The sequence below is a fragment of the Ranitomeya imitator genome, chromosome 7 (assembly GCF_032444005.1).
Source record: "Ranitomeya imitator isolate aRanImi1 chromosome 7, aRanImi1.pri, whole genome shotgun sequence".
Classification (NCBI taxonomy): Eukaryota; Metazoa; Chordata; class Amphibia; order Anura; family Dendrobatidae; genus Ranitomeya; species Ranitomeya imitator.
This window is the reverse complement of record NC_091288.1, coordinates 61730905-61755738: the sequence shown is the minus strand read 5'-3', so window position 1 is coordinate 61755738 and position 24834 is coordinate 61730905.

The window sequence follows — 24834 nt, the reverse complement described above, 5'->3', positions numbered from 1 at the left end:
TTGGAGTGTAACAAACCCTCTCTCTACACCCCATACCCAATTTGTAGGCCTAATGCAGCGTAGTTTCCGACAACTACTAAACGAGAGCATGAAGATCGAAGCTCAGGAAAGGCAACCTGGGGAACACCTTGGAGTGTAACACACCCTCTCTCTACACCCCATACCCAATTTGTAGGCCTAATGCAGCGTAGTTTCCGACAACTACTAAACGAGAGCCGGAATATCGAAGCTCAGGAAAGGCAACCTGGGGAACACCTTGGAGTGTAACACACCCTCTCTCTACACCCCATACCCAATTTGAAGGCCTAATGCAGTGTAGTTTCCAAGAACTACTAAACGAGAGCCGGAAGATCGAAGCTCAGGAAAGGCAACCTGGGGAACACCTTGGAGTGGAACACACCATCTCTCTACACCCCATACCCAATTTGAAGGCCTAATGCAGCGTAGTTTCCAACAACTACTAAACGAGAGCCGGTAGATCGAAGCTCAGGAAAGGCAACCTGGGGAACACCTTGGAGTGTAACACAACGTCTCTCTACACCACGGAAGGGATGATTCTTAGGAAGGAAGGCTGTTGGAAATAAGCATTGCGCGTCCGAGGGTGATTAGATTCTTATTAGGTATATACTCACCCTCGGACGCGCCCTGCTTCTTTATTTGGAATGAATGTTTATTTGCAATGTGGTGTTGACTTTCTCTATTATTTTGGTAATTAATGATTTTATTATTTTCATTATTTTGCATCTTCTCGGCAATAATATAAAGAAGACGCGACAGGACAACACTCGGTGGATGCCATATGTGTGTTTTCAATTTAAAAAAACTTTCAGTTAACTACTTGCAGGAGAAAGTAATTGTAGCTGGTGGCCATTTTTAGTACTGTACCAGATTTTAGTTGTGTGTTTGTTTTTAATGTTAAAATGTCTGCATTTGATATCTCACCAGTATTTTCTTTTTTATAAGCAAAATACTTATTTTTATATTTTCTGATGTTGGTTCCAGGGGTACACGGCCAGCAGTGCCCTGGTCAGTGTAGTAGTAGTTGAAAGAATGGACCGCAGACAGGCATCGAAGGCCTAAAATAAAAACACATGGCTGTAGGCAATTTTAAATTGGTTCCAGGGGTACACGGACAGCAGTGGTGTGGTCAGTGGAGGCCTAGTGGAAGGAGTGACCGCAGACAGGCATCGAAGGCCTAAAATAATAACACATGGCTGTAGGCAATTTTAAATTGGTTCCAGGGGTAGACGGGCAGCAGTGACCTGGTCAGTGTAGTAGTAGTTGAAAGAATGGACCGCAGACAGGCATCGAAGGCCTAAAATAAAAAAATTGGGCTGGCTGTAGGCAATTTTAAATTGGTTCCAGGGGTACACGGGCAGCAGTGACCTGGTCAGTGTAGTAGTAGTTGAAAGAATGGACCGCAGACAGGCATCGAAGGCCTAAAATAAAAAAATTGGGCTGGCTGTAGGCAATTTTAAATTGGTTCCAGGGGTACACGGGCAGCAGTGGTCTGGTCAGTGGAAGTCTAGTGGAAGGAGTGACCGCAGACAGGCTTCCAAGGCCTAACATAACAAACTTGGGCTGGCTGTAGGCACTTTTAAATTGGTTCCAGGGGTACACGGGCAGCAGTGACCTGGTCAGTGTAGTAGTAGTTGAAAGAATGGACCGCAGACAGGCTTCGAAGGCCTAACATAACAAACTTGGGCTGGCTGTAGGCACTTTTAAATTGGTTCCAGGGGTACACGGGCAGCAGTGGTCTGGTCAGTGGAAGTCTAGTGGAAGGAGTGACCGCAGACAGGCTTCCAAGGCCTAACATAACAAACTTGGGCTGGCTGTAGGCACTTTTAAATTGGTTCCATTGGTACACGGGCAGCAGTGGTCTGGTCAGTGGAAGTCTAGTGGAAGGAGTGACCGCAGACAGGCTTCCAAGGCCTAACATAACAAACTTGGGCTGGCTGTAGGCACTTTTAAATTGGTTCCAGGGGTACACGGGCAGCAGTGGTCTGGTCAGTGGAAGTCTAGTGGAAGGAGTGACCGCAGACAGGCTTCGAAGGCCTAACATAACAAAATTGGGCTGGCTGTAGGCACTTTAAATTGGTTCCAGGGGTACATGGGCAGCAGTGTATGGTCAGTGGAAGTCTAGTGGAAGGAGTGACGGCAGACAGTCTTCGAAGGCCTAACATAACAAAATTGGGCTGACTGTAGGCACTTTTAAATTGGTTCCAGGGTAACACGGCCAGCAGTGGCCTGGTCAGTGTAGTAGTTGTAGAAAGAAGGGACCGCAGACAGGCTTCGAAGGCCTAACATAAGAAAAATGTCAAAACAATGGTATTGTCAGTGCCAGGCATTGAAGGATGTCAGCGCCTAGACTACACATTGGTGAAGCTGTGAGAGATAATTTTGCTAGTGGTAGAGCACTGTTTGAGCTGGGGGGGGAACTGTCTTGTGGCCGGCGTTACAGGCACAGGGCCCCTCATATTACAACGGTGTGTCTGACGTTGGGTGCGCACCACCACCGCCAGAGACACTTTATTGTACTATGAGGGACCCTGTGGCAGTGCCGTCGACCAAAAGCGGCCACACCCACCTCTTCAGACAAACAGCACTCTCAAGGGTCCAAGCGCAAAGTGGCGATAGCACGGCCCCGTGTGGGGAGTTTGGCCATTTCGTGAGGTGGAAACATGTCGTATGCTGGACAATCAGGTGAAGAAAATTACGAGATTGGAAAAGTCATTCAGAATAGTCCACAGGCAAGACCTTTTCATAGGAAAGCTAGGTGTCAGCCGGGCAGGGTGGGGCAAAAGATTTTGAAATCCAGTTGTGGTTCATTTTAATGAAGGTTAGATCATCTACATTTTGGGTAGCCAGACGAGTCCTTTTTTCTGTTAGTATTGAACCTGCAGCACTGAATACTCTTTCTGATAGGACACTAGCTGCCGGGCAAGCAAGCTCCTGCAATGCATATTCTGCCAATTCTGGCCAGGTGTCTAATTTGGATGCCCAGTAATCAAATGGGAATGACGGTTGAGGGAGAACGTCGATAAGGGATGAAAAATAGTTTGTAACCATACTGGACAAATGTTGTCTCCTGTCACTTTGAATTGATGCTGCAGTACCTGTCCTGTCTGCGGTCATAGAAAAATCACTCCACAACCTGGTCAGAAAACCCCTCTGGCCAACGCCACTTCTGATTTCTGCCCCTCTAACACCTCTGGTCTGCTGGCCCCTGGAGCTCGTGTGAGAACGATCACGGGCGCTGTGTGCAGGGAATGCCAGAAGCAAACGGTCAACAAGAGTTGATTGTTTTGTTGCTAATATTAGTTCCAAGTTCTCATGTGGCATAATATTTTGCAATTTGCCTTTATAGCGAGGATCAAGGAGGCAGGCCAACCAGTAATCGTCATCGTTCATCATTTTTGTAATGCGTGTGTCCCTTTTGAGGATACGCAAGGCATAATCCGCCATGTGGGCCAAAGTTCCCGTTGTCAAATCTGCGGTTGTGCTTGGTTGAGGGGCAGTTGCAGGCAAATCTACGTCACTTGTGTCCCTCAAAAAACCAGAACCCGGCCTTGCCACGCCACCAATTTCCCGTGCCCCCGGGAAAGCTTCCTCATTAAAAATATACTCATCCCCATCATCCTCCTCATCCTCCACCTCCTCTTCGCCCGGTACCTCGTCATGTACACTGCCCTGACCAGACAATCGCTGACTGTCATCAAGGCTTTCCTCTTCCTCTGGTGCAGACGCCTGATCCTTTATGTGCGTCAAACTTTGCATCAGCAGACGCATTAGGGGGATGCTCATGCTTATTATGGCGTTGTCTGCACTAACCAGCCGTGTGCATTCCTCAAAACACTGAAGGACTTGACACATGTCTTGAATCTTCGACCACTGCACACCTGACAACTCCATGTCTGCCATCCTACTGCCTGCCCGTGTATGTGTATCCTCCCACAAAAACATAACAGCCCGCCTCTGTTCGCACAGTCTCTGAAGCATGTGCAGTGTTGAGTTCCACCTTGTTGCAACGTCTATGATTAGGCGATGCTGGGGAAGGTTCAAAGAACGCTGATAGGTCTGCATACGGCTGGAGTGTACAGGCGAACGGCGGATATGTGCGCAAAGTCCACGCACTTTGAGGAGCAGGTCGGATAACCCCGGATAACTTTTCAGGAAGCACTGCACCACCAGGTTTAAGGTGTGAGCCAGGCAAGGAATGTGTTTCAGTTGGGAAAGGGAGATGGCAGCCATGAAATTCCTTCCGTTATCACTCACTACCTTGCCTGCCTCAAGATCTACAGTGCCCAGCCACGACTGCGTTTCTTGCTGCAAGAACTCGGACAGAACTTCCGCGGTGTGTCTATTGTCGCCCAAACACTTCATAGCCAATACAGCCTGCTGACGTATGCCAGTAGCTGCCCCATAATGGGAGACCTGGTGTGCAACAGTGGCAGGTGCGGATGGAGTGTTTGTGCGACTGCGGTCTGTGGACGAGCTCTTGCTTCTGCAGGAGGACGAGGAGGAGGAGGAGGAGGAGGGGGTGCGAACGGCTACAGACAACTGTTTACTAGACCGTGGGCTAGGCAGAACTGTCCCAAACTTGCTGTCCCCTGTGGACCCTGAATCCACCACATTTACCCAGTGTGCCGTGATGGACACGTAACGTCCCTGGCCATGCCTACTGGTCCATGCATCTGTTGTCAGGTGCACCTTTGTGCTCACAGATTGCCTGAGTGCATGGACGATGCGCTCTTTAACATGCTGGTGGAGGGCTGGGATGGCTTTTCTGGAAAAAAAGTGTCGACTGGGTAGCTCGTAGCGTGGTACAGCGTAGTCCATCAGGTCTTTGAAAGCTTCGCTTTCAACTAACCGGTAGGGCATCATCTCTAACGAGATTAGTCTAGCTATGTGGGCGTTCAAACCCTGTGTACGCGGATGCGAGGCTAAGTATTTCCTTTTTCTAACCATAGTCTCATGTAGGGTGAGCTGGACTGGAGAGCTGGAGATCGTGGAACTAGCGGGGGTGCCGGTGGACATGGCAGACTGAGAGACGGTGGGAGATGGTATTGTTGCCGCCGGTGCCCTAGATGCAGTGTTTCCTACTACGAAACTGGTGATTCCCTGACCCTGACTGCTTTGGCCTGGCAAAGATACCTGCACAGATACAGCAGGTGGTGCGCTAAATGGTGGTCCTACACTGCCGGAAGGGATGTTGCGTTGATGACTAGCTTCATTGGCCGAGGGTGCAACAACCTTAAGGGACGTTTGGTAGTTAGTCCAAGCTTTCAAATGCATGGTGGTTAAATGTCTATGCATGCAACTAGTATTGAGACTTTTCAGATTCTGACCTCTGCTTAAGGAAGTAGAACATTTTTGACAGATGACTTTGCGCTGATCAATTGGATGTTGTTTAAAAAAATGCCAGACTGCACTCTTTCTAGCATCGGATACCTTTTCAGGCATTGCAGACTGATCTTTAACCGGATGGCCACGCTGTCCTCCACCAGGTTTTGGCTTTGCCACGCGTTTTGGGCAAGATACGGGCCCGGCAGATGGAACCTGTGGCGATGTTGATGCCTGCTGCGGCCCCTCCTCCTCCTCTGCTTCAGAACTGCTGCCGCCTGCACCCTGTTCCCCCAATGGCTGCCAATCGGGGTCAAGAACTGGGTCATCTAATAACTCTTCTTGTACCTCCTGCGCAACTTCGTCTGTGTCACCGTGTCGTTCGGTGGTATAGCGTTCGTGATGGGGCAACATAGTCTCATCAGGGTCTGATTCTTGATCAGCACCCTGCGAGGGCAATGTTGTGGTCTGAGTCAAAGGACCAGCATAGTAGTCTGGCTGTGGCTGTGCGTCAGTGCACTCCATGTCAGATTCAATTTGTAATGGGCATGGACTGTTAACTGCTTCACTTTCTAAGCCAGGGACGGTATGTGTAAAGAGCTCCATGGAGTAACCCGTTGTGTCGCCTGCTGCATTCTTCTCTGTTGTTGTTTTTGCTGAAGAGGACAAGGAAGTGACTTGTCCCTGACCGTGAACATCCACTAACGACGCGCTGCTTTTACTTTTACCAGTTTCACGAGATGAGGCAAAAGAGCTAGAGGCTGAGTCAGCAAGATAAGCCAAAACTTGCTCTTGCTGCTCCGGCTTTAAAAGCGGTTTTCCTAATCCCAGAAAAGGGAGCGTTCGAGGCCTTGTGTAGCCGGACGACGAACCTGGCTCCACAGCTCCAGACTTAGGTGCAATATTTTTTCCCCCACGACCACCTGATGCTCCACCACTACCACTACCCTCATTACCAGCTGACAATGAACGCCCCCGGCCACGACCTCTTCCACTAGACTTCCTCATTGTTTTAAAAACGTAACCAAACTAACGTTATTTGTTGTAGTCACACAACTTACACGGTGAGCTATAACTTCAGTATGATTTAGCTACCCCTTTACAGGTTGGTGAGACCACAGCGAAAATCAGGCCCAATGTTACACACTCTTTTTTTGGTGGCTGCAAATTAGAGAGATGCCCCACACGCAGGACTGTCACTGAAGCACAAATGTTAATATTAATGTCACACTATTATTTTTTTTTTATTTTTATTTTTTTCAGGAACACTTTAGAAACCCCCCCAAAAAAAAAAAAAAGATTTTTGCAGGGAGAATTTAGAAAACAAATGTAACAAACTATATGCTTTCTATGGGCCACTGAGTGAGAGATGACGCACACAGGAATCAGGAGTGGCACACAAGCCCAGAGGCCAATATTTTTCTACCAATGATTGATGGAGTTATTTTCTCTGGTAGATTTTGGAACCCAAATCAAGGAAAAAAAATGTAGGCTTTCTATGGACCACAATTGGAGAGAGAGAGAGAGAGAGAGAGAGATGGCACACCCAGGAGTCAAGACTGGCACACAAGCAGAAAGGCCAATATTAATCTCCCACTGTTTTTTTTGTTTTTTTTTTTTTGTTTTTTTTTTCAGGGAGACTTTAGAAAAAAAAATAATAAAAAAAATATGATTTTATCAGGAAGAATTTAGAAACCAAATAAAATAAAATGATTTTTTCAGGGAGAATTTATAAAACAAATAAAAACAAAAATAGGCGTTCTATGGCCCACTGACTGAGAGATGACGCACACAGGAGTCAGGAGTGGCACACAAACCCAGAGGCCAATATTTTTCTACCAATGATTGATGTAGTTATTTTCTCTGGTAGATTTTAGAACCCAAATCAAGGAAAAAAAATATAGGCTTTCTATGGACCACAATTGGAGAGAGAGAGAGAGAGAGAGAGAGAGAGAGAGAGAGAGATGGCACACCCAGGAGTCAAGACTGGCACACAAGCAGAAAGGCCAATATTAATCTCCCACTGTTTTTTTTGGTTGTTTTTTTTTTTTTTTTTTCAGGGAGACTTTAGAAAAAAAAATAATAAAAAAAATATGATTTTATCAGGAAGAATTTAGAAACCAAATAAAATAAAATGATTTTTTCAGGGAGAATTTATAAAACAAATAAAACCAAAAATAGGCGTTCTATGGCCCACTGACTGAGAGATGACGCACCCAGGAGTCAAGACTGGCACACAAGCAGAAAGGCCAATATTAATCTCCCACTGTTTTTTTTTTTTTTTTTCAGGGAGACTTTAGAAAAAAAAATAATAAAAAAAATGTGATTTTATCAGGAAGAATTTAGAAACCAAATAAAATAAAATGATTTTTTCAGGGAGAATTTAGAAAACAAATAAAACCAAAAATAGGCGTTCTATGGCCCACTGACTGAGAGATGACGCACCCAGGAGTCAAGACTGGCACACAAGCAGAAAGGCCAATATTAATCTCCCACTGTTTTTTTTTTTTTTTTTCAGGGAGACTTTAGAAAAAAAAATAATAAAAAAAATGTGATTTTATCAGGAAGAATTTAGAAACCAAATAAAATAAAATGATTTTTTCAGGGAGAATTTAGAAAACAAATAAAACCAAAAATAGGCGTTCTATGGCCCACTGACTGAGAGATGACGCACCCAGGAGTCAAGACTGGCACACAAGCAGAAAGGCCAATATTAATCTCCCACTGTTTTTTTTTTTTTTTTTCAGGGAGACTTTAGAAAAAAAAATAATAAAAAAAATGTGATTTTATCAGGAAGAATTTAGAAACCAAATAAAATAAAATGATTTTTTCAGGGAGAATTTAGAAAACAAATAAAACCAAAAATAGGCGTTCTATGGCCCACTGACTGAGAGATGACGCACCCAGGAGTCAAGACTGGCACACAAGCAGAAAGGCCAATATTAATCTCCCACTGTTTTTTTTTTTTTTTTTTCAGGGAGACTTTAGAAAAAAAAATAATTAAAAAAATGTGATTTTATCAGGAAGAATTTAGAAACCAAATAAAATAAAATGATTTTTTCAGGGAGAATTTAGAAAACAAATAAAACCAAAAATAGGCGTTCTATGGCCCACTGACTGAGAGATGACGCACCCAGGAGTCAAGACTGGCACACAAGCAGAAAGGCCAATATTAATCTCCCACTGTTTTTTTTTTTTTTTTTCAGGGAGACTTTAGAAAAAAAAATAATAAAAAAAATATGATTTTATCAGGAAGAATTTAGAAACCAAATAAAATAAAATGATTTTTTCAGGGAGAATTTATAAAACAAATAAAAACAAAAATAGGCGTTCTATGGCCCACTGACTGAGAGATGACGCACACAGGAGTCAGGAGTGGCACACAAACCCAGAGGCCAATATTTTTCTACCAATGATTGATGTAGTTATTTTCTCTGGTAGATTTTAGAACCCAAATCAAGGAAAAAAAATATAGGCTTTCTATGGACCACAATTGGAGAGAGAGAGAGAGAGAGAGAGAGAGATGGCACACCCAGGAGTCAAGACTGGCACACAAGCAGAAAGGCCAATATTAATTTCCCACTGTTTTTTTTTTTTTTTTTCAGGGAGACTTTAGAAAAAAAAATAATAAAAAAAAAAAGATTTTATCAGGAAGAATTTAGAAACCAAATAAAATAAAATGATTTTTTCAGGGAGAATTTATAAAACAAATAAAACCAAAAATAGGCGTTCTATGGCCCACTGACTGAGAGAGAGAGAGAGAGAGATGGAACGCTTAGTACTGGCACACAAGCCCAAAGGGCAATATTAATCTCCCTTTTTTTTTCCAGGGAGAATTTCTAAAACCCAAAAAAAAAATAAAATAGGCTTTCTATGGCCCACTATTTGTGAGAGAGATGGGACGCTCAGGACTGGCACAGATGGCACGCTCAGGACTGGCACAGAAGCCCAGAGGCCAATATTAATCTCCCTTTTTTTCTGGGAGAATTTATAAAACCAAAAAAATATTTAAATAGGCTTTCTATGGCCCACTATTTGTGAGAGAGATGGCACGCTCAGGACTGGCACAGATGGCACGCTCACAACTGGCACACAAGCCCAGAGGCCAATATTAATCTCCCTTTTTTCAGGGAAAATTTATAAAACAAAAAAAAAAAATAAATAGGCTTTCTATGGCCCACTATTTGTGAGAGAGATGGCACGCTCAGGGCTGGCACAGATGGCACGCTCAGGACTGGCACACAAGCCCAGAGGCCAATATTAATCTCCCTTTTTTTCAGGGAGAAATTATAAAACCCCCCAAAAAAATAAAATAGGCTTTCTATGGCCCACTATTTGTGAGAGAGATGGGACGCTCAGGACTGGCACAGATGGCACGCTCAGGACTGGCACAGAAGCCCAGAGGCCAATATTAATCTCCCTTTTTTTCTGGGAGAATTTATAAAACCAAAAAAAAATTTAAATAGGCTTTCTATGGCCCACTATTTGTGAGAGAGATGGCACGCTCAGGACTGGCACAGATGGCACGCTCACAACTGGCACACAAGCCCAGAGGCCAATATTAATCTCCCTTTTTTCAGGGAAAATTTATAAAACAAAAAAAAAAATTAAATAGGCTTTCTATGGCCCACTATTTGTGAGAGAGATGGCACGCTCAGGGCTGGCACAGATGGCACGCTCAGGACTGGCACACAAGCCCAGAGGCCAATATTAATCTCCCTTTTTTTCAGGGAGAATTTATAAAACCAAAAAAAAAAATAAATAGGCTTTCTATGGCCCACTATTTGTGAGAGAGATGGCACGCTCAGGGCTGGCACAGATGGCACGCTCAGGACTGGCACACAAGCCCAGAGGCCAATATTAATCTCCCTTTTTTTCAGGGAGAATTTATAAAACCCCAAAAAAAATAAAATAGGCTTTCTATGGCCCACTATTTGTGAGAGAGATGGCACACTCAGGACTGGCACACAAGCCCAAAGGCCAATATTAATCTCCCACTGTATTTTTATCAGGGAGAATTTATACACCCCACAAAAAAAAAATACAGAAAAATGAAAAGGCTTTCTATGGCCCACTATGTGAGAGAGATGGCACACACAGGGATGGCACTCTAGCAGAAATGCCAAATTGCCAATCTTAATCTCCCACCAAAAAAAAAAAAAAAAAAAAAACAGGGAATGTCCTACAATTACTATCTCCCTGCCTGCAGTAATCTCAGCCAGGTATGGCAGGCAGCTACTATCTCCCTGCCTGCAGTAATCTCAGCCAGGTATGGCAGGCAGCAATAAGGAGTGGACTGATGCACAAATGAAATAAAAAGTGTGGACAAACAAAAAAGATAGCTGTGCAGAAAGGAAGGAACAAGAGGATTTGTGCTTTGAAAAAAGCAGTTGGTTTGCACAGCGGCGTACACACAGCAATGCAGCTATCAGGGAGCCTTCTAGGGCAGCCCAATGAGCTACAGCGCTGAGGGGAAAAAAAAAAAAAAAAAAACTTCCACTGTCCCTGCACACCGAGGGTGGTGTTGGACAGTGCAAATCGCTGCAGCACAAGCGGTTTTGTGGTTAATGGACCCTGCCTAACGCTATCCCTGCTTCTGACAAAGCGGCAGCAACCTCTCCCTAAGCTCAGATCAGCAGCAGTAAGATGGCGGTCGGCGGGAACGCCTCTTTATAGCCCCTGTGACGTCGCAGACAGCAAGCCAATCACTGCAATGCCCTTCTCTAAGATGGTGGGGACCAGGACCTATGTCATCACGCTGCCCACACTCTGCGTTCACCTTCATTGGCTGAGAAATGGTGCTTTTCGCGTCATTGAAACGCGACTTTGGCGCGAAAGTCGCGTACCGCATGGCCGACCCCGCACAGGGGTCGGATCGGGTTTCATGAAACCCCGACTTAGCCAAAAGTCGGCGACTTTTGAAAATGTTCGACCCGTTTCGCTCAACCCTAGCCACCGCCTTTCAGGGCTTATCTACAGCATTATATACAGTGGGGCAAAAAAGTATTTAGACAGTCAGCAATAGTGCAAGTTCCACCACTTAAAAAGATGAGAGGCGTCTGTAATTTACATCATAGGTATACCTCAACTATGGGAGACAAACTGAGAAAAAAAAATCCAGAAAATCACATTGCCTGTTTTTTTTAACATTTTATTTGCATATTATGGTGGAAAATAAGTATTTGGTCAGAAACAAAATTTCATTTCAATACTTTGTAATATATCCTTTGTTGGCAATGACAGAGGTCAAACGTTTTCTGTAAGTCTTCACAAGGTTGCCACACACTGTTGTTGGTATGTTGGCCCATTCCTCCATGCAGATCTCCTCTAGAGCAGTGATGTTTTTGGCTTTTCGCTTGGCAACACGGACTTTCAACTCCCTCCAAAGGTTTTCTATAGGGTTGAGATCTGGAGACTGGCCAGGCCACTCCAGGACCTTGAAATGCTTCTTACGAAGCCACTCCTTCGTTGCCCTGGCGGTGTGCTTTGGATCATTGTCATGTTGAAAGACCCAGCCACGTTTCATCTTCAATGCCCTTGCTGATGGAAGGAGGTTTGCACTCAAAATCTCACGATACATGGCCCCATTCATTCTTTCATGTACCCGGATCAGTCGTCCTGGCCCCTTTGCAGAGAAACAGCCCCAAAGCATGATGTTTCCACCACCATGCTTTACAGTAGGTATGGTGTTTGATGGATGCAACTCAGTATTCTTTTTCCTCCAAACACGACAAGTTGTGTTTCTACCAAACAGTTCCAGTTTGGTTTCATCAGACCATAGGACATTCTCCCAAAACTCCTCTGGATCATCCAAATGCTCTCTAGCAAACTTCAGACGGGCCCGGACATGTACTGGCTTAAGCAGTGGGACACGTCTGGCACTGCAGGATCTGAGTCCATGGTGGCGTAGTGTGTTACTTATGGTAGGCCTTGTTACATTGGTCCCAGCTCTCTGCAGTTCATTCACTAGGTCCCCCCGCGTGATTCTGGGATTTTTGCTCACCGTTCTTGTGATCATTCTGACCCCACGGGGTGGGATTTTGCGTGGAGCCCCAGATCGAGGGAGATTATCAGTGGTCTTGTATGTCTTCCATTTTCTAATTATTGCTCCCACTGTTGATTTCTTCACTCCTGGTTGGCTATTGCAGATTCAGTCTTCCCAGCCTGGTGCAGGGCTACAATTTTGTTTCTGGTGTCCTTTGACAGCTCTTTGGTCTTCACCATAGTGGAGTTTGGAGTCAGACTGTTTGAGGGTGTGCACATGTGTCTTTTTATACTGATAACAAGTTTAAACAGGTGCTATTACTACAGGTAATGAGTGGAGGAAAGAGGAGACTCTTAAAGAAGAAGTTACAGGTCTGTGAGAGCCAGAAATCTTGATTGTTTGTTTCTGACCAAATACTTATTTTCCACCATAATATGCAAATAAAATGATAAAAAAACAGACAATGTGATTTTCTGGATTTTTTTTCTCAGTTTGTCTCCCATAGTTGAGGTCTACCTATGATGTAAATTACAGACGCCTCTCATCTTTTTAAGTGGTGGAACTTGCACTATTGCTGACTGACTAAATACTTTTTTGCCCCACTGTAATGCTGTAGATAAGCCCTTGATCTGACCTGAAAGATAAGGAAATTACGTTTTATGATACTCACCTGCAGGGCGGTCCGGTCCAATGGGTGTCACAAGTCCAGGTCCAGTGCCTCCCACCTTCTTTTGATCGCCACCCTCCTGATTGCTTCATGGCTCCCCAGAATCGCATTCCTGTACAGGTGTACTTATCTGCCCTGTTGAGGGCAGACCAAAGTACTGCAGTCGGGAAAGGTCAGAGAGGCCCAGTGCCTCTGCAATGCAGTACTTTGCTCTGTCCTCAACAGGGCAGACAAGTACACCTGCGCAGGAGCGTGATGCCGGGGAACCTGTGAAGCAAGTAGGAGGGGGCATCACAAGAAGATCGAAGATGCCGGACCAAGACCTGCGACACCCATTGGACCGGACAGTATAATAAAACTTATTTTTCTTATCTTTCAGGTTGGCTCAGGGGCTTATCTACAGCATTATAGAATGCTGTAGATCAGCCCTAAAAGGTGGTGGCCGCATCTTATATCGACTAAAACTGGTGACAGGTTCCCTTTTAAGGTAAATCCAAACCTACAAGGCCCTGTGTGAAAAAGTGATTGCTATCAAGCATTTATGGTAACTGGCAAGGAGTCTTTTACAACACTCTGGAGAAATTTTAGCCCACTCATCTCTTCAGAATTGTTGCAATTCAGCCTCATAGGAGGGTTTCCAAGCATAAACCCCCTTTTTAAGGTCACGCCACAGCATTACAATTGGATTAAGGTCAGGACTTTGACTAGGCCACTCCAGAGTCTTAATTTTCCTTTTCTTAAGCCATTCTGAGGTGAGCTTACTGGTGTGTTTTGGATCAAGTTTTCCAGGTACTGAAGCAGCAAAACAGCCCCAGATCATCATACTACCACCACCACATTTTACTGTTGGTATGATGTTCCTTTTCTGAAATGCTGTGTTACTTCTATGCCAGATGTAATGGGACATACACCTTCCAAAAACTTTTGTCTTGTCAGTTCACAGAGTATTCTCCCAAAACTCTTGGGGATCATCAAGATGTTTTCTGGCAAAACTGAAATGAGCCTTTATATTCCTATTGCTTAGCAATGGTGTTTGTCTTGGCATTCTGCCATGGAGACCCTTTTTGCCCAGACTCATTCTTATAGTAGAGTCATGAACATTGACCTTAACTGGGGCAAGTGAGGCTTGTAGTTCTCTGGATGTTGTTGTGGGGTCTTTTATGACCTCTTGGATGAGTTGTCACTGCACTCTTGCGGTAATTTTGGTCAGCCGGCCACTTCTGGGAAGGTTCACCATTGTTCCATGTTTTTAGTCATTTGTGGATAATGGCTCTCACTGTGGTTCGCTGGAGTCACAAAGCTTTATAAATGGCTTTATAATCTTTTCCAGACTGATAGATCTCAATAACTTTGTTTCTCATTTGTTCTAGAATTTCTTTGGATTTCAACATGATATCTGGCTTTTGAGGATCTTTCGGTCTATTTCACTTTTTCAGGCAGATCCGATTTAAGTGATTTCTTGATTGAGAACAGATGCGGCAGTAATCAGGTCTGCTTATCACTAGGGAATTGGAACTCCGATTCCCAAAGATGCGATAAACCACAGTTAATTTATGTTTTAAGAGGTTGGGGGGCAATCACATTTTCCACACAGGCTCCTGGAAATTTTAATTACTTTTTCCCTTAACAATAATGTCATTTAAAAACTGCATTTTGTGATTACTTATGTTATCTTTGTCTAATATTTAAATTTGTTTGGTGATCTGAAACATTTAAAGGGAACCTGTCACCTGAATTTGGCGGGACAGGTTTTGGGTCATATGGGTGGAGTTTTCGGGTGTTTGATTCACCCTTTCCTTACCCGCTGGCTGCATGCTGGCTGCAATATTGGATTGAAGTTCATTCTCTGTCCTCCGTAGTACATGCCTGCACAAGGCAAGATTACCCTGCGCAGGCATGTACCACGGAGGACAGAGAATGAACTTCAATCCAATATTGCAGCCAGCATGCAGCCAGCGGGTAAGGAAAGGGTGAATCAAACACCCGAGAACTCCACCCATATGACCCAAAACCTGTCCCGCCAAATTCAGGTGACAGGTTCCCTTTAAGTGTCTGGAGCATCTGATGAGTGGTGTGTGCTTCTGTGTGCGTCTCCCAAAAAATTAACCAATCCCTGAATGGAGTAACATTTCTAGTGTAGGGAACACCTTGCTATGAATTAGACAAGCTGTGGCATCATGCCCCCTCCGTACCTCTGTCCTGCCTCAGATCTGGCCATTTTGGTGAAGCTAGGAAAAACTGATGTGAAAACGCCAAAGGATACAACAATTTTGCTCAACTCCGAGTTGCACCAAGCATGGCCAACAAAGTCATAATTTGTGCTTAATACGTGGTGCTTTAAGTGGAGTACCTCTCTTGTGGAGGCTCATGGTAGGTGAAAGATTGGACAAATCCATTAGGCCGGCTTCACACTCAGCGTATGAAAATACGGTCCGTATATTACGGCCGTAATACGCTGAAATGTCCCGAAAATAGTGGTCCGTAGCTCCTCCGTAGGCAGGGTGTGTCAGCGTTTTTTGCGCATGGCATCCTCCGTATGTAATTCGTATGGCATCCGTACTGCGTGGTTTTCTCGCAGGCTTGCAAAACCAACATACCACTATAGAAATGATCCATGTGTCCCAAAAAGAAAAAAATATATATATATATACTGTATATATATATATATATATGTCATTAGACACATATATGTATATATATTAATATTTTTTCCAGCGCTATACAGCTTGAAAGCCGGTAATTCAATTACCGGCTTTTTCTTTCTCCTTCCTAAAACCCGACATGATTTGAGACATGGTTTACATACAGTAAACCATGTCTTCTCTCCATTTTTTTTGCAGATTTCACACTACTAATGTCAGTAGAGTGTATCTGCAAAATTTGGCCGTTCTAGCTCTTAAAATAAAGGGTTAAATGGCGGAAAAAATTGGGAGCTTTCTAGGTAAGTTCCCACGATCTATGAACAGCCAGCAGAGGGCGCCTCACCGCAAATGAAGCTAAATATAGCTCATTGATCTATATTTAGACTCATTCCCCGGGGTTTTGCAGCGAGGAGCAGCCTGCATTAGCAAAGCTCCTTGCTGCAAAATGTTTTAACCCCTTCAGAAGGATTTACATCGTTGGACGTTACAGATCTGCGGAGGGTAAGTATATTGTTGGTTTATTATGTTTTTTCTTTCACAGAACGAGGGTCTTCAGTGACTGGATTGGGCGTAGAATAAAATACTCCAACCACCATTGTTTTTATTTCATTAAAATAATTTTAAATAATGTGTTTGTGTTTTATTTAACCCTTTACTACAATTGGATTAATAATGGATAGGTGTCATAATTGACGCCTCTCCATTATTAATCTGGCTTAATGTCACCTTACAATAGCAAGGTGGCATTAACCCTTCATTACCCCATATCCCACCGCTACACGGGAATGGGAAGAGAGTGGCCAAGTGCCAGAATAGGCGCATCTTCCAGATGTGCCTTTTCTGGGGTGGCTGGGGGCAGATGTTTTTAGCCGGGGGGGGGGGGGGGGCAATAACCATGGACCCTCTCCAGGCTATTAATATCTGCCCTCAGTCACTGGCTTTACTACTCTGGCAGAGAAAATTGCGCGGGAGCCCACGCCAATTTTTTCCGCCATTTAACCCTTTATTTTAAGAGCTAGAACGGACAAATTTTGCAGATACACTCTACTGACATTAGTAGTGTGAAATCTGCAAAAAAAATGGAGAGAAGACATGGTTTACTGTATGTAAACCATGTCTCAAATCATGTCGGGTTTTAGGAAGGAGAAAGCAAAAGCCGGTAATTGAATTACCGGCTTTCAAGCTGTATAGCGCTGGAATAAATAGTAATATATATACATATATGTGTCTACTGACATATATATATATATACCTATACTATGTGTACATATTTATTCTACCTATTCTACTGTAAGCTGTCAGTGTGATTTTACTGTATACCGCAATGAATTGCCGGCTTTTCTCTCTAACAGCGCTGCGTATTTCTCGCAAGTCACACTGCTTGTCCGTGTGTAATCCGTATTTTTCACGCTTCCATAGACTTTCATTGGCGTATTTCTTGCGCAGTACGGTGACAAGCGCAGCATGCTGCGATTTTGTACGGCCGTAGAAAGCCGTATAATACTGATCAGTAAAATACGGCAGATAGGAGCAGAGGCATAGAGAATAATTGTGCCGTATTTTTTGCGAGTTTTACGGACGTAGTTTCTGCGCTCTTACGTCCGTAAAACTCGCAAGTGTGAAGCCGGCCTTAAAAGGTGCATGTCTCATAATGACTTTGGGAAATCTTACTCCAGTGTACTGTTTTTCAAGGCAAGATTTAAATTTATACCTCTTTTTTTTATTTTCAATGGTGCCCTAATATAAAATTAATTAATCCCTAAAATACACAAAGTTTTAAAAAAAGTGAGAATCCATAAAAGCCATTTTTTTTCACCAAAAAGTGCAATAATAAGAGATCACATCATGTACCCCAAAATAGTATCAATAAAAACAATTGACAGGAAAATGAAGTTACGTGTACAAGAAAACGGTGATACAGCCCAAAATTTACAAAACATGAAATTCTGATTTTTTTTTGAAAGCAGCAAATAAAAAATGAGTACTTTTGGTTTTGCCACAGTTGTGCTGACCTGAAGAATCAAGCTGGCACAGTGAACACCGCAAAAGCTAAAACACTAACACAATGCATAGTTGACATTTCACCATTTCATCAAACTTGAAAAAAAAATCCGTTTTTTTTTCACTAGATTATATCAGAAAGTGCATGGTGTTATGCAAAATTGCAACTTGTCCCACTAAAAAAAAGCCTCATACAACAATGTAGACACAGAAATAAAAAAGTTATGGCTCTTGCAAGCATAAGGAGGATGGGGGAATAAACAAAAGCACCAAAAAGGAGTGTGTCCCTAAAGGGATAATAACCTTTTACATTCATTAGCGTCATATTGTTTGTTGTTTTCATTGTATACCCATATGTGTAAAGGAGTAAAGTGACATGTGAGACCCCCAGGAGGATACTCTGTTGTCCTGATGGTCAGTTTGACATCCTAATTGTTAAACTTGACCTATATATTGCTTTAAGGCTGCGGTCACACTAGCAGTATTTGGTCAGTATTTTACATCAGTATTTGTAAGCCAAAACCAGGAGTGGAACAATTAGAGGAAAAGTATAATAGAAACATATGCACCACTTCTGCATTTATCACCCACTCCTGGTTTTGGCTTACAAATACTGATGTAAAATACTGACCAAATACTGATAGTGTGACCGCAGCCTAAGTGTTCGTTTTTCTTTAAGGCCGGCTTCACACTCAGCGTATGAAAATACGGTCCGTATATTACGGCCGTAATACACTGAAATGTCCCGAAAATAGTGGTCCGTAGCTCCTCCGTAGGCAGGGTGTGTCAGCGTTTTTTGCGCATGGCATCCTCCGTATGTAATCCGTATGGCATCCGTACTGCGTGGTTTTCTCGCAGGCTTGCAAAACCAACATACCGCTATAGAAATGATCCATGTGTCCCAAAAAGAAAAAAAAAATATATATATACTGTCTATATATATATATATATATATATATATATGTCATTAGACACATATATGTATATATATTAATATTTATTCCAGCGCTATACAGCTTGAAAGCCGGTAATTCAATTACCGGCTTTTTCTTTCTCCTTCTTAAAACCCGACATGATTTGAGACATGGTTTACATACAGTAAACCATGTCTTCTCTCCATTTTTTTTGCAGATTCCACACTACTAATGTCAGTAGAGTGTATCTGCAAAATTTGGCCGTTCTAGCTCTTAAAATAAAGGGTTAAATGGCGGAAAAAATTGGCGTGGGCTCCCGCGCAATTTTCTCCGCCAGAGTAGTAAAGCCAGTGACTGAGGGCAGATATTAATAGCCTGGAGAGGGTCCATGGTTATTGGCCCCCCCCTGGCTAAAAATATCTGCCCCCAGCCACCCCAGAAAAGGCACATCTAGAAGATGCGCCTATTCTGGCACTTGGCCACTCTCTTCCCATTCCCGTGTAGCGGTGGGATATGGGGTAATGAAGGGTTAATGCCACCTTGCTATTGTAAGGTGACATTAAGCCTAATTAATAATGGAGAGGCGTCAATTATGACACCTATCCATTATTAATCCAATTGAATGAAAGGGTTAAATAAAACACAAACACATTATTTAAAATTATTTCAATGAAATAAAAACAATGGTTGTTGGAGTATTTTATTCTACGCCCAATCCAATCACTGAAGACCCTCGTTCTGTGAAAGAAAAAACATAATAAACCAACAATATACATACCCTCCGCAGATCTGTAACGTCCAACGATGTAAATCCTTCTGAAGGGGTTAAAACATTTTGCAGCAAGGAGCTTTGCTAATGCAGGCTGCTCCTCGCTGCAAAACCCCGGGGAATGAGTCTAAATATAGATCAATGAGCTATATTTAGCTTCATTTGCGGTGAGGCGCCCTCTGCTGGATGTTCATAGATCGTGGGAAATTTCCTAGAAAGCTCCCAGGCTTTCTAGGCAAGTTCCCACGATCTATAAACAGCCAGCAGAGGGCGCCTCACCGCAAATGAAGCTAAATATAGCTCATTGATCTATATTTAGACTCATTCCCCGGGGTTTTGCAGCGAGGAGCAGCATTGCATTAGCAAAGCTCCTTGCTGCAAAATGTTTTAACCCCTTCAGAAGGATTTACATCGTTGGACGTTACAGATCTGCGGAGGGTAAGTATATTGTTGGTTTATTATGTTTTTTCTTTCACAGAACGAGGGTCTTCAGTGATTGGATTGGGCGTAGAATAAAATACTCCAACAACCATTGTTTTTATTTCATTAAAATAATTTTAAATAATGTGTTTGTGTTTTATTTAACCCTTTCATTCAATTGGATTAATAATGGATAGGTGTCATAATTGACGCCTCTCCATTATTAATCTGGCTTAATGTCACCTTACAATAGCAAGGTGGCATTAACCCTTCATTACCCCATATCCCACCGCTACACGGGAATGGGAAGAGAGTGGCCAAGTGCCAGAATAGGCGCATCTTCCAGATGTGCCTTTTCTGGGGTGGCTGGGGGCAGATGTTTTTAGCCAGGGGGGGGCCAATAACCGTGGACCCTCTCCAGGCTATTAATATCTGCCCTCAGTCACTGGCTTTACTACTCTGGCGGAGAAAATTGCGCGGGAGCCCACGCCAATTTTTTCCGCCATTTAACCCTTTATTTTAAGAGCTAGAACGGCCAAATTTTGCAGATACACACTACTGACATTAGTAGTGTGGAATCTGCAAAAAAAATGGAGAGAAGACATGGTTTACTGTATGTAAACCATGTCTCAAATCATGTCGGGTTTTAGGAAGGAGAAAGAAAAAGCCAGTAATTGAATTACCGGCTTTCAAGCTGTATAGCGCTGGAATAAATAGTAATATATATACATATATGTGTCTCACTGACATATATATATATATATATACCTATTCTATGTGTACACATTTATTCTACCTATTGGACTGTAAGCTGTCAGTGTGATTTTACTGTACACCGCACTGAATTACCGGCTTTTCTCTCTAACACCGCTGCGTATTTCTCGCAAGTCACACTGCTTGTCCGCGTGAAATCCGTATTTTTCACGCTTCCATAGACTTTCATTGGCGTATTTCTTGCGCAGTACGGTGACAAACGCAGCATGCTGCGATTTTGTACGGCCGTAGAAAGCCGTATAATACTGATCAGTAAAATACGGCAGATAGGAGCAGGGGCATAGAGAATAATTGTGCCGTATTTTTTGCGAGTTTTACGGACGTAGTTTCTGCGCTCTTACGTCCGTAAAACTCGCAAGTGTGAAGCCGGCCTAAAAAGTAATATGTCAATTATAATAAATAACTCTCAGCAGAGTTTTGACAAGTTGACCATTCTGAAATACTTATTACATAGGAGAAATATTTTATTGGGTCCTTTCTACCTTTATTCTTAATGTTCTGTAGGGCACATGTAGTTCTCTTCTGTAAACACAAGATGGTGCAAGTGAGCTTCCTAATGAGTCCACTGATATTTTCATTTTTTCATACTCCAAATGTACATTACTTTTTTAGCAGCAATTAAGTTTGTACTGCTGTCTGGTGACTCTTTAAAGTAATTGAGAGGCAAAATATAACATTCTATTATAATAAAAATATATTGTCTATAGCATTGTGGGTAAACTGCCTGCGCCTTCTAGGAATAAAATGGTAATAACTGGTTTTGCTGCTATGCATATGAAGTGTCAGCTTATGCACAAAATGCAAACATGAGGTTGATCCTAATAAAGTTAAGAGAGCGCATTCCTAATATATCCTAATCTTTAGGAGACCCCCAATATCAGGGTAGACCTCCCAGAAGTGTGGGCAAGTTTCCACACAGCCACCAAACTGTTTTTTCTTCTCTGATTAGACCTGTAAGACCAAGGAGAAATAGTTCACAGAAAGAACATTCCTCATAATAATAATAATAATAATAATAATAATAATTATTATTATTATAGGCATAAAAATAGACATACAAAAGTCAGACATGTAAAATACTGAATGTAGGTAAGTGATAACCAAACTCCCTTGTGTGAATGCTACAAATCAACACAGAGTTATATTATGTGCAATCACATTATTAACCCCTTCATGACGGGGGATTTTTCGTTTTTCCGTGTTCGTTTTTCGCTCCCCTCCTTCCCAGAGCCATAACTTTTTTATTTTTCCGTCAATTTGGCCATGTGAGGGCTTATTTTTTGCGGGACGAGTTGTACTTTTGAACGACATCATTGGTTTTAGCATGTCGTGTACTAGAAAACGGGGAAAAAATTCCAAGTGCGGTGAAATTGCAAAAAAAGTGCAATCCCACATTGGTTTTTTGTTTGGCTTTTTTGCTAGGTTCACTAAATGCTAAAACTAACCTGCCATTATGATTCTCCAGGTCAGTACGAGTTCATAGACACCTAACATGACTAGGTTATTTTTTATCTAAGTGGTGAAAAAAAATTCCAAACTTTGCTAAAAAAAAAAAAAATTGCGCCATTTTCCGATACTTGTAGCGTCTCCATTTTTCATGATCTGGGGTCGGTTGAGGGCTTATTTTTTGCGTGCCGAGATGACGTTTTTAATGATACCATTTCGGTGCAGATACGTTCTTTTGATCGCCCGTTATTGCATTTTAATGCAATGTCGCGGCGACCAAAAAAACGTAATTCTGGCGTTTCGAATTATTTTCCCGCTTCGCTGTTTAGCGATCAGGTTAATACTTTTTTTTAATTGATAGATCGGGCGATTCTGAGCGCGGCGATACCAAATATGTGTACATTTGATATTTTTTTTATTGATTTATTTTGATTGGGGCGAAAGGGGGGTGATTTAAACTTTTATGTTTTTTTTATTTTTTTCACATTTTTTTAAACTTTTTTTTTTAACTTTTGCCATGCTTCAATAGCCTCCATGGGAGGCTAGAAGCAGGCACAACTCGATCGGCTCTGCTACATAGCAGCGATCTGCTGATCGCTGCTATGTAGCAGAAATGGAGGAGTGCTGTGAGCGCCGACCACAGGGTGGCGCTCACAGCTACCGGCGATCAGTAACCATAGAGGTCTCTGGGACCTCTATGGTTACAATATACAAGCATCGCTGACCCCCGATCATGTGACGGGGGTCGGCGATGCCGTCATTTCCGGCCGCCCGGCCGGAAGCGGTAGTTAAATGCCGCTGTCTGCGTTTGACAGCGGCATTTAACTAGTTAATAGGTGCAGGCAGATCGCGATTCTGCCCGCGCCTATTACGGGCACATGTCAGCTGTTCAAAACAGCTGACATGTCCCGGCTTTGGTGCGGGCTCACCGCGGAGCCCTGCATCAAAGCAGGGGAGCCGGCATCGGACGGTATAGTACGTCCGATGCCGGTAAGGGGTTAAGGACAGATATTGAAAAGGTACATTCCAGTGCTCTTTATGCTTTTACTTGTTTTATTATCGAATAAAGAATATATTTTTTATTGATTTTCAGCCTTACACATTTCTATATAGGTATTCCTGAATTTATTGGTGCATTTTGGCCCCTTATATATTGAGTATAAACTCATGTAGGTGTAATAATAATAATAATGGCAGAAAATACTAGTAAATACTGTATGTTTTTTACTAATCTATTTCATTGCAGAATTTTATAGAGCACTGAATGTCTAATCCTTCATATGTGTATTTTGACTATTATTTGTTTACATTTCCTATTAAAAATATTGACCAGAGGTGTGATGTTGATGACCTTTAGGCCGGCGTCACACTCAGCGTAGGGAAATACGGTCCGTATGTTACATGCGTAATACGCAGAAATATTCCCAAAACAGTGATCCGTATGTCATCCGTGGGCAGGGTGTGGCAGCGTATTTTGTGCATGTAAACCTCCGTATGTAATCCGTATGGCATCCGTACAGCGAGATTTTCTCGCCGGCTTGCAAAACGAATATACAATGAATCCATGGGCTCAAATATTCATGAAAACATATGTACAGTCTCTTTATATATAGAGAGAAAAAAAAAGAAAAAAAAAGCCAACCAGCACTCCCAATGTGAACACATGCAAGCTGCAAGCTGTATCATATAGATATAAAAGAACACAGCAGCACATGTACATGAATCTAGGCCATGTGAAAACACAGACAAATGTTCGATATGAATCATACTTCTCAAAAATATTTTTTCATAAAAACTTGTTCAAAAATTTTTTATTCATAAAACTTACAGTTATAGATAAAATGAAGGTTCTTAGCGCATAAATTGTCCTATTCATGTGTGCCCATCAACCACGGCAAGGAGATCTCCCTCTGATGGGTCCTACTCTACCGTACATGCCACTCTTGGGCCACCAGCCTACAACTTTGGACAAACATTAGCCCAGAGTGACATGTTTGTCCAAAGTTGTAGGCTGGTGGCCCAAGAGTGGCATGTACGGTAGAGTAGGACCCATCAGAAGATCACATTGCCGTGGTTGATGGGCACACATGAATTGGCCAATTTATGCGCTAAGAATCTTCATTTTATCTATAACTGTAAGTTTTATGAAAAAAATATTTTTGAAAATTTTTTTATGAAAAATATTTTTGAGAAGTATGATTCATATCGAACATTTGTCTGTGTTTTCACATGGCCTAGATTCATGTACATGTGCTGCTCTGTTCTTTTATATCTATCTATCTATCTATCTATCTATCTATCTATCTATATATGTCAGTGAGACACATATATACATGTACTTATATTTCATACAGCGCTAGATAGCTTAAAAGCCGGTAATTCAATTACCGGCTTTTGCTATCTCCTTCCCAAACCCGACAGGATATGAGACATTGTTTACATACAGTAAACCATTTCATATCCCTTATTTTTTAACATACTCCTCACTACTAATGTTCCAAGTGTCTGTGTGCAAAATTTGGGGGCTCTAGCTATAAAGGGTTAAATCACGGAAAAAATTGGCGTGGGCTCCCGCGCAATTTTCTCTGCCAGAGTGGGAAAGCCAGTGACTAAGGGCAGATATTAATAGCCTAGAGAGGGACCATGGTTATAGGACCCCCCTGGCTAAAAACATCTGCCCCCAGCCACCCCAGAAAAGGCACATCTGGAATATGCGCCTATTCTGGCACTTAGCCTCTCTCTTCCCACTCCCGTGTAGCGGTGGGATATGGGGTAATAAAGGGTTAATGTCACCTTGCTATTGTAAGGTGACATTAAGCCAGGTTAATAATGGAGAGGCGTCAATAAGACACCTATCCATTATTAATCCTATA